Below are 11,429 nucleotides of genomic sequence, written 5' to 3'. Positions count from 1 at the left end.
CACCACAAAGCTTGTTCAATCATGTTTTTATCAACTTAGAAATATAGCAAAAATTCGATCTATGTTAACTTTTAAGGACACCGAGACCATTTTACACGCCTTCATCTCATCACGCCTGGATTATTGCAACAGCCTTTTCACCTGTTTAACCCAAAAATCTATTGATCAACTCCAGATTGTCCAGAACTCAGCTGCCAGGCTTTTAACCAGAACAAAGAAATATGACCACATTACTCCTATTTTAGCTTCATTACACTGGCTCCCAGTATGTTTTAGAATTGACTTTAAAATTCTATTGATCACTTTTAAAGCTCTTCATGGCCTCTCGCCTTGTTATATTTCTGAACTTTTAGTCCAATACACACCAGCACGTACCTTGAGATCCTCGGGCAGAGGTCTGTTGTCTGTTCTAGAGTCTCGACTGAAAACTAAAGGAGACAGAGCGTTTGCTGTCAGGGCCCCGAGGCTCTGGAACAGCCTGCCCGAGGAAATCAGGTCGGCTGAGTCAGTGAACTCTTTTAAGTCCCTTCTTAAAACATACTTTTATAGGAGAGCCTTTCCCGATCTTATTTGACTTTATTTTATCCCTTTTATTTTATTTTACTAATTTTATATTAATTTTTCATGCTCTTATCTTGTTTTTTTTTATTTGTATTATTCTTTACACTTGTTAAAGCACTTTGTAACTTGTTTTTGAAAAGTGCTCTACAAATAAGGATTATTATTATTATTATTATTATTATATATAGATTTAAAAGGCCACATTAATACATGTGAACTGCTAAAGCTGTGAATATGAGAATGTCCTTTATAAGCTCAAGCAAGTAAGATAAAGTGTCTCATCACTGAAAGAGAAGAACCCTTATTATTTGAAAATGACAGTTCATAAATGCTGCAACACTTTGATTTAGGCTACGTTTCAGTCAAACTTTGTGCTGCTTGGTGAATATGAGGACAAAGATGTCAAAATATGATTGATCAGTCTGTTGAATCTCTGCTGCTGATATGACATGAATATCAAGACAATGGTAACTCGAAAGCTTTAATTTAAAGCAGCTTGAAAAGGAGAGAAGAACAGTCCTTTTCAGTACATTCAAGCAGAGCGAAAGGTTAGAGGAAGCTCTTGTGTAATTCCACAGGTGCAAAAGATGTTTGGATTGGACAAGCCTTTTGGACCTTGCACACCTGTCCTAGACTTAGGATTCCAATGCCCTGGAACTCATACTGCAGAGGTGATCTACAGATCTACAGAAGCCTGAAAAAGCATGGCTAATCGCTTCCGATGTGTGTACATACAACCTTGCACTTGGTCAAAAAAATGTAGCCCCCATGGCAAATCTGTAATATCAGCCAACAAGTGTGTCTAATTACAGTTTCCACCTGCCTTGTGTTATGTTTTGTGCATGTGCATGTGTGTTTTAGTATTTCACTTTTAACCACAATATGGCGACACCATGGCAAAGTTGCAGGGAAAAGGGCACCATGTGAATTAAATTCTCAACCTGCATGTGTGCAAATCATACAGTTACAAAGACAGAGATAGATGAAAACACAATCACATATCTGTATTCCAGATCTTATCTGTAATCCAAAATGTGGTGGTGTAATGCAAGCAAGCTACATGTAAGGCCCTCAAGCTACAGTTCAGCTGTCTTTTTTTACCAATACTTTAGAAATCAACATTATCAAAGTTCCGTTGTGGTTGTGTGGGAGACGGGGGAATAGAGATTGTCTTTGGCAGTGTTTCTAAGAAATGACAGCCGGACAGGTACATTTTGACAGATGAGCCTCACTGGTGAAAGCACAGTTGTTCCTCACAGCAATCTAGATGGAGGGAGAGTTTAGCTGTCCATGAGAGTAAGTGGAGGTACAGTAACGCTCTACAGAATATAAATACAGAATATCCTCTTTTTTCTTCTGAGCGACAGAGAAAACTTCAGGTTAGCGTGATGGAGATTTGCCCTAAGGCTACAGCTTTTGACTTGGTATAATAAACTGAGTGGAGGCAATTCCGTACCTTTGAAACGTTGCAGTTGCTTAACTGGCATATTATCTCCCACTGAGAAGTGTACATTGAAAGGGGATATTTAAAAGCAAGTATATTAACTCACTGTAGAATCTCTACTGCAATCGTGCTGCTCAATGGTCCACTTCGAATTCCACTCAGGGATCCTGCAGCTAAAATGCATACGAGTGTTAAAACCTTAAATGTGTACTGAGGAGCACAGGAATGTATCAACAGTAAGAGCATAATCGATGCCTAAGCAGAGTAAATCCAACACTTAAATCAGCACACTACGCTGGCAAAGGAATCATGCAGCAGTAAGAGATTATCGCATTTGAAATGAGTGAACCCCCATCAGAGAGCAACTCGTTCAGTGCATTAACTGTGATCTAGGAAATGGTTCTTGCTGTTATGTTTTACATTAGCTTGCTAACCCATACACGTCTCCACATAAGTGTATGTGTCTGTACTGTTTGGGCATGTGGCTTTGCAAATTCATAAGCATAACATCAAAGAGAGATTTGCCTCCACTCAACTACTGTACATGAGATGAAAATATAACAGATTTCTTTTGGCTTTAAAGATTCACATTTCATTCTTCAAGCTATCCACCAATACATCACTTCCAATGCTTCCTCTGAATTCCGGCTGTGATTTGACCACCTGGTCCAAAAAAAGCCAGATCGGCTGAAGGCTGACTAGTTTACAACCTCTGCAGATGGAAGAAAGAGCTGGTAGGGCTTGAACTCTAATGTAACACAGCCAAACTATACTCTCCCCCTCACATACCAATGCAGATCTAAGATATGTCTCTGCATGTATCTTCTTATTACTGAAGTGCAAAAAGAACAAACGTGTGTTTTGATGAATGACAGCAAGTACAGAAGTCCACAGCTGCCTTGTATGTATCCTACAGGGTAATTTTTAAATTTAAAGGTTTGCATGGGTATTCAGCAAAGCAGCATGCGAGCAGAACCTTTTACGATGGCTTCAAATTGATGAAACAATTTGAAAGCTTTTTTTCATATTATCATAGGCCAAAAGTGTAAAAAGTTTCCTGAAGCAAGCAGTGAATCCTAATGTTCAGCAATGTGTAAAAATAAAGCAGAAAATAATGGAGCATTGGTTTAAGCTTGACATAAATGTGTTACGTCAGTGTAGTTAAAACAAGATCCACCCCTACATAAACTGCAATGTGACTAAGATTCAGTGTTTTGAAGTAAATGCTAACACCATCATGCTAACATGCTCACAATGACAATGCTAACATACTGATGTTTAGCAGGTATGTTTACCGTGTTCACCATCTTAATTAGCATGCTCGCATTTACTAATTAGTCACCAGACTATTTCACAAATCTCTCGATTTACGATTTCAAAGGGGCATTTTAACTGGCGCAGACCAAAATGCACCTGGATGCAATTGAATAGACCTACATCTAATTGCAGAAACAAAACATGTGACGAAGCGCTGAGCAACACATTCAGACTGGGGTGGTGTTGGTTCGTTTTAAAGCAGGAAAAAAATGGGGCCTCGTCACTCACCATCTCAAATTATAGCTAAACAGTACAATAGGCAAACCAGTAAGACAATCTTGATTTATATTTGATCAGCACTGCCTAGTTTCACAGTGTGATCTGAGTTTTGTAATTCTGGTCGATTGCACTGGATGGACCTGGATGCAGGTTCAGGCCTACAACCAATCAGAGCGCGAAAAGTATGACCAAAAGGTAACTAATCAAATCTGGACCCGTGATGCTCCACTGTCGGTCATCATATCAATCGCACCCAATATTAGATAAATGGTTGTGATGGCACGACCAGATCCAGGACGGTTAGGAATCAGTCCGAATGGGAGGGGGGCCAGACCATGAATGTCATGACCATAAAAATTTAGACTATCAATATACAATAGTTGTTAAGATATTGCTGTTTGGACCAAAGTGGTGGACCTACCGACTGACAGCAAGACATTGCCATCCATATAACTATGCTAAAAACCCCAGCTCATTCTAACAATACCTCAAGACATTCCGGTAATGTCTGCAATCATAAGCCAGAGTTTGATACTCAGACAACATGCTTGCAATGATCCCACATAAAAAACTTCTTGCATTCATCACTCACACCATGTTGGGATCACAAGCACTTGGTCCAGCCTCTAGAGGAAGTGTGTCTATCGTGTCCAAGGCCTTTATTTTATCACTGCCCCAAGAGGATTAAATAATGTTACAAAATGAACTTTTACTGTCTCTGTTCCCTATCTCCTTTTCTCACACACACTCACTCATGAACACACATCATGTGTCCTGCAAGTCCAACTGCATGTCAGCTATTTCTACATAATGGCATTTTCCACCTCACCACTTCACAGAATGGATTATCCCTGTAGGTGGGAAACTGGTAACAGAGAAAAGGCACACACACACACACACACACACAGAGCTCAGAAATATAGTGTATAATAGCATATATCTTTGGTGCAATACAATCTATAGCTAAAACACACACTAACAAATGAAAGCACACACACTTACACACAGCTCACAAGCTGCTGCATCCGGTCCGAATATCACTTTACATTTGCTGTCAGCCAACACAGACAAGTCTATGCAAGGGATTCATACAGTTCATTCTACATAGTTTCATCTCCTGACAACACTCTTAAAAACAACCTGGTATGCTTTTGTTATTCATGAATGCACTAGAGCTGACATTACTATAAATGCTTGGCATCTTGTTTTTATGCTCCTACTGAGTTTGGAAGTATAACATCTTTGCATTAACTTCTGCAGAGAAGCAGAGCGCTCGTGCCAAAGACACACACACATGCATGCAGGACATCTGCACTGCATGGACAACGTATATATTTGCAAGTGCATGTTCTTAGACTGATTGGAATGGCACATTTCCAGCAATTACTGTACTTTATCACAAAAAGACAATTCAGACAACAAGTACAGACAGCAAGCAGTAAAGGCTCAGTATAAAACATGTTGGCCTTAATCCAGACACTTAGCCTGTAACAAAGGGTATCTGGGCGGTTAAGAATTCAAAACTACTCTCTAAAGCACCACATTAAAGTGCAGTTAAAGTAATGGGTTTTGACTATGGCCCTAAAATGAGCCCACACATTCTCACTTACCACTGCAGACAAGAGAATCATCGTTATCTTCCCAATCCAGGTGACCTCTTGACGGTCGACAGGGGAAAAATATCCCCCAAAATACACCAAAGAAATGTCATCCAAGTCAGGGGGAAAAAGTCTGGAATTGATATTGTATTCTTGCAGAGGGTGTTATCAGAGATAGTCGACTGAATGGTACATGAGGATCAATGTCCGTATCTGTGTGTCTGTATCTGAGTGAAAGAGGAGGTAGGTGTGTTTGAATGTGTGTAAGAGTCGATGAATGGCAGACTTTCTTTCCTGGGCTCTGCTGAAGCGCAGAAAAGTTTAGGAAGAAGGGTGGGGGTGAGGCTCCTGCAACCTGTTGGCTCAGAGAGAGAGAGAGAAAGGGAGATAGACAGACAGACAGACAGAGGAATAGACAAAGAGCAAGGCAGATAGACAGAGGGATAGGGGTATCTGATGAGCTCTGCCCCTCCTAGGAATGCACTGCTACTGTTCTACAGTGCATGTATGCGCATGTGTGTAGTGCATGGAGGTGTAGACACAGACAAGCTTTCACCTCTGGGTGACAGAATAAACAGTTAAATTATATAAAGGATTTGAAGGTTAAATCTGCCATCACCCACAATCATACTGTAAGTTGATTCTTCCTTGAGAAGGAATGTGAAAATCCACCTACACACATACTTGCAGACAGAAGTCAACCCTTGAATGACTTCTGTAAATAGTGGCACAAATAACACTGACACCTTACCTGCCCAGTCTTTTACCGCTTGTTTCATTTGTTAATGGCTGTTTCCATGTGGCAATGGCAAAGTTTTTTAAATAATCCTTGGTGTGACGTCAAATGCATTTGCACAGTAGCTTTACACAATATTCTATCCATCCTAACAATAGATTATGTATAATCAAATGAGCAAAATACCAGATGACAAAAGTACCATACACAGCCAAGGTCAATTTGTTGATATGTGAGTTCTTGCATTCCACAAAATACCTCTCTATTCAAGGTCTGTATACTCACACATTAAACCCCAACCAAAATAGCTTGAGAGGAAACACCTTCTCAGAAAGGAGAGGATAGATGATAAATCTGTCTCAGTTGTTGCAGTGTGTGTGTGTGTGTTTTGTGTGTATGTTGAGGGGCATTGGGTCATCTTTAATGGTGGACCCCAGGAATGTGGTGAGTTTAATAGGGTTTAGCCAGCTGTCAGTCTTGACATCGTATAACTCAACACACACACACACACACACACACACACACACACACACACACACACACACACTCTCTTAAGTTGTGTACCAGTAGCTAAACAGGTTAAATAAACAGTCTTGCCTCAAATACATCTGCAATACACGTATATGTCTTTTACTAGACAACCAGAATTTCGCACCCCTCTTACAATGAGACAAAGCAGGCTGATCAAACTTCAAAGCTAGAAGAAACTCATGTCTGAATGTTTCCCAGATGCCATTTCAATTCCATCAAAGGAGGTGCATATATTAAATGCACTTTCAAAATGTTCACTCTGCAGTCAGAGTGGATCAAATTGCTAAATTGAGGGCTACTTCTGCTTTCATGAGAATGCATGGTGTCAGCAAAGTGCCATTTTCATCAGTCACACATAATGTTTGTTCTCATTTGTCCAATTTGATATTATGGTGCCTCACCATGAATGTTACTACCGTTAAGAGCAGAGCAGGTTTGAAGCACATGGTTGTCAATAAATGAAACTTAAAACTTGTTCATTCAAACTACAGTGTGTGAGAGATGGTATATTGATGCTGGTAGAGTAAAAGGTGGCATATTCTGGTTCGGCCTCAGGGCCATCTGAGCTATGTGCTGCCCTGCTGCTGACCCTTAGCTAAGTAAGCTTAGCTTAGCTTAGTTAAGGAAGTTCAGGAGGGCGCATCAATCAGGACCACTCTCACTGTACAGTCAAAGGTGAGTTTGTCTCTGTGTGTATATCTCTCTGTATCTCAATGTCTTCCCCTGAAACCGTAAAATGGGCCTCAGTGTGAAAAGAAGCTACTTGTGTCAATACTGATTTCATTTCAGAGTTTGAGGAGAACAAAACCTTAATGAGTCATTACCACAACAACACCTCACTCTGTAAACATTCACCACATTACAGTCTTGATTGCTTCCCTGGCTCAATTACATAATGGGTGAACGAGCCCTACTGTCTTTCAGCAGCAGATGTGATTAGAAACAAAAAGGTGTTGTGGACCTGTTTGGGGTATTCAGATGGGGAAGATTAACTAGCCTTGTCTCAGCTAATTGCACTCCTTCTCCAAGCGGGCCTAAATCCTCCCCTCGTCACGAGAGGTGCAGACACGAAAGTGAGCTTTGATTAAATTCATGCTGTAGGTTAACCAGAAAACAATCATGTGCATTTGGGAGTCAATGGAAAGAACAAATGAAAGAAGAAGGAGAAAGAAAAAGATGAAAAAAACAAGCAAGAGCATCCGCAGTGCCGAAGGAAGGGTGGGTGAAGAGTTGGGTTTTGATGGCTGAGTGGGTGAACTGGGAGGAAAAATGGAAGAGTAAAACATTGTGTGCATTATTTGTGTGTGTGTGTGTGTGTGTGTGTGTGTGTGTGTGTGTGTGTGCGTGCGTGTGTGTGTATGTGTGTGTGGTCCTCATTCATTAGGAATGCCACTGGCTGGCCAACTTTACTGACAGCCCAATAAAAATAAATCACAGGTAATTACATCCTTGGTTATATAATAGTTTAATCTAAGTGGGAATTAAATTCTTCTTGCCATCCTTTCTCCTTCCAAAATTAAGATGGGAAAAAAGTTTTTTAAAAAAACTAAAAAAAAACTATGGAGAACCCTTTATGTGACCTATATCAATTCCATAACTACTGTGTTACTGCCAAGGCCACTGATGATGTACGCAATGGAGGTACAAGTGAGTATAATTACCTATTAATATTCTGTTTGGAAGAGCCATGGTCATTCACCATTCATGCCTCCTGGCAGCTTTTCAAGGAGCTTCTACTTCTAATTTGATAAAATACAGATTTAATGCACTTCTGAAATCTTCATTTCTCCACCTCCTTTTCTTGCTCCACTGGTTCCATCACAGAGGTTAAGAGAATCAAACATTACTTTCGCCGCTGGTTGTAAGGCACTCTGTTAATTGTGCGATTTCTCACATGGCACTTTAATTATGTAAAGTTGAGGCTTTCAGTTAAAATTCAGAAATGATTATTTTACACAGTGTTCCGTATAATTGGTGGGTATATTACAGTAATATCATTAGCTTGAGCTCAAACAGAGATGGTAAAGTGTTTTTGTCTTAAACGTGTTAGTAATTTTGAGCTGAACTTTGACCACCTACACTTTGGCACATTTTACAATTAAACTTTCAGAATCAGGACATGTCACCTGGTGCTGTAGCGTGAAATCAGCCTCAAAGGCTTGTTTTCCCATGCTGGTATTTCATTTGCACTCCTGCCTTCTTTTGTGTGGTGTTCATGTAACTATTGATAGACTGACAGCATGAGATGTGTGTCAGACAGCTTTGATGTTTGTATCAATTTCTGTTTAATGCCGTCAGTGTTGGCACATTTATTTGCGTTTCACACCAGGAAGATGGGCAGTCTTCCTCTGGCCGGAGGCTAATGCAATTCTGACTCGCATCCATAAACCATACAAGCTGGGCAGAGTGCCCACTGCTGCCAACTACAAAAGGTCTGCTCTGTGCCAAGCCTTTTAGCAGTACAACCATACGAACAAACAAATACATGCATGCACACACACACACACACACACACACACACACACAGCAGTGATGCACATAGGCAGGATAAGCCACAGTGTGCACAAAACAGAAATAGACAAAAGCGCACAAACATACATCCATACCCCTGTTGTATATACACTCGGCACGCTTGGCTCTTGCAGACAATTTTTGTCATGATAAATTCATTTCATAAACCATGCCACGTCCCGTCTCCCACTGAGATACGAGCTGTCATGGCAACAGAAGAAAACAGCGGTTGCAGCGTGAGGGCTGGTTTGTTGGGACAAGCTGCGCCAGAGCAGAGAATTGAGATACCGCAGAAGTCTGGGCTGATAGAATTAGTCATGAGTGTGTGTCCAATTACCACTCTGAAGCCGACAAAGGATATCAAAATAATGAACAAAACCAGTTCTCCTCACTGTGCTTAAGAAGACACAGTGTCACAGTAAATCCGATAATCAACACAAAGACAAAACTAGAGATACACATGTAGAAATGTGAGTTAATAACCTCACAGAAACAAGATTTTTGGTCTACAAGTGAGACCTCTCCCTTAGTATACAACAAATGCTTCTTTCATGTTTGCAAATTATAGACTAGATTCAAATGAGTGTATGATTAAGAGCAACATATTCTACAGATTGTGTGTTGTTTAGGTGAAGTACATGTAAGGAAATGTAAGGCAGCAATAATGTTAATGATGACTTTAAAGGCCATTCAGTCAGTTAAAATGCTGACTGCACATTATGTAGCTACAGTATATATACTATATCATGAATACACAGTAGCTCATGCAGATTTAATAGATCAAGTTTGTTGATAACAAAAGAGAACCCTTCGTATCTCAGGAGTGATGAGCATGTGTCTGACTTGGAGGTATGGTTTACATGCATGTGGGATTTTTAGATTAGACAAGGGCAGCAGCTGTCCACACTTGCCTTTTCAATGTTTCAGAGACCACAGAGACAGAGATAGAGGGAGACAGGGAATGAGGTCGTACGACTGAGCAACTTTTTGAATTCATCAGGGGTAGACATAGGTTTCCTGCCTGCATGCGTGTGTGTCTGTCACTCAGACAGAAATAGTCTACTACTGATGGAATTGTTGTAATCACCTTCACAGCTCAATGCAGAGGAGGAATCTTTTAAGAATCAAGTTGCATGAAGTCATGCCTAGTTTTCAAACATCCCTCTCAGTCGGTGTGCTCCAACACTCTGACAGAACTTGTTAAAGCAAAGTCTAGAGAGTATTTGTGCATATATGATGATGCAGTGCTCAGGGGGAAAACAAAAACCTTCACTATTTTAACAAAGAATTTCTACACTGTGGTGTGTGTGTGTGTGTGTGTGTGCACCATCATTCATTTATCTGAATGTTTAGTTATTTTGCATGATTTATCAGGGTGCCTGCCTGCCTGCTGCACTCCATCCTACACATTTGTACAGAGCCCTCTCACTTGGCAGTCCAAACTTGTTTTTGGCTGCGAAACACAAACAACAGAGAGGTTAAGCTATTGACTTTAGAATATATGCTAAATGATACCTTTGAAAAGCTTTAGAATATACTCCACCAATTAAACATGACGCATCTCAGAAAGTAGAGTGGTAAAATAGACAGAACTGACCGTGTGTTGAGGTGCATGGTTAAAACAGACAACCTCTGTACCGCTCTGTGGGGTAATTATGAATACTCAGCATCTGAATTTAGCATTTCTGTCTATGTTGAGAAACACAGATGAGCATAAAATAACTGATGTCGTCCAGATGTCGGCTGTTCGTAGTGAAAAACACACAATATTTATTGAAAACAAAAGACAGTTCAGTTATAAAGGTTACTGTGTTAAAGGAGTTTGCCGCAAGCCTTATGATTATGTGCTTTTTCTGCACAGCTAAACCTAATCCAGCTGTAGTGAGCAGAGCAGAACTGGATTTACAGATCAGGACTGTGAAGGACAGTACAGAGTTTATTCAGGCATGCAGTACAGTACATTTTACAGTTAAAGTAGCCCAAAATGTCAGAATGTATTTACTGTGATTGGAAAGAGAAACAATGTTGTTCAGTATACTGAAGAATACTGGCTGCATGTAAACATCACCATCTTTCTATGTAAACTAGATATGAGTTCTGTTATGCTAACCTTAAATTATAAGGTTTGTTACTGTCAACAAATCCAATGAAAAGACAGGGTGTTAGGGTATCACCCACAATACTTTCTGACTTCTTTAACCTGGGACCAATTAGTTCATGAAAATGTACTTTCATAAAAAAGCTGGTCACAGTAGTTTTTACCAAACATTATTTAAATAGATAGTGACTTAAAATCAACTTTAGTACCAATGTTCATGATAATTAGTGATGAGAATTACAGCTCTTTGAAGGGAGCCGGATCTTATGGAACCCTTGTTTTCCAAGAGCCAGCTCTACGGCTCCCAAACGGCTCTTCATTTAGTACCACTTCTGTTGATGACAAGTTTAATTTCTATTTGTTGCAAGAAAAAAATATGCAATACATTGAAATATTCTGTTATATTGATGGTTA

At 40.0% G+C, this 11,429-nt stretch overlaps 1 protein-coding gene across 1 annotated transcript in view; it reads right to left on the bottom strand.

The window, feature by feature from the left end:
* The window catches only part of col7a1l (collagen type VII alpha 1-like), a 65,569-nt gene extending 60,211 nt beyond the window's left edge, over nt 1-5,358 (bottom strand). Inside the window, exon 1 of the mRNA XM_046072423.1 lies at nt 5,152-5,358. The gene's annotated coding sequence lies outside the window, so the exon portion shown is untranslated. The remainder of the gene's footprint in view (nt 1-5,151) is intronic.
* Between the last annotated feature and the right edge of the window lie 6,071 nt (nt 5,359-11,429).

This window comes from Micropterus dolomieu, linkage group LG16 (assembly GCF_021292245.1).
Source record: "Micropterus dolomieu isolate WLL.071019.BEF.003 ecotype Adirondacks linkage group LG16, ASM2129224v1, whole genome shotgun sequence".
In the NCBI taxonomy this organism is placed as follows: Eukaryota; Metazoa; Chordata; class Actinopteri; order Centrarchiformes; family Centrarchidae; genus Micropterus; species Micropterus dolomieu.
The sequence above is the reverse complement of the archived record's forward strand: the minus strand, read 5'-3'. Positions and strand labels throughout refer to the sequence as shown.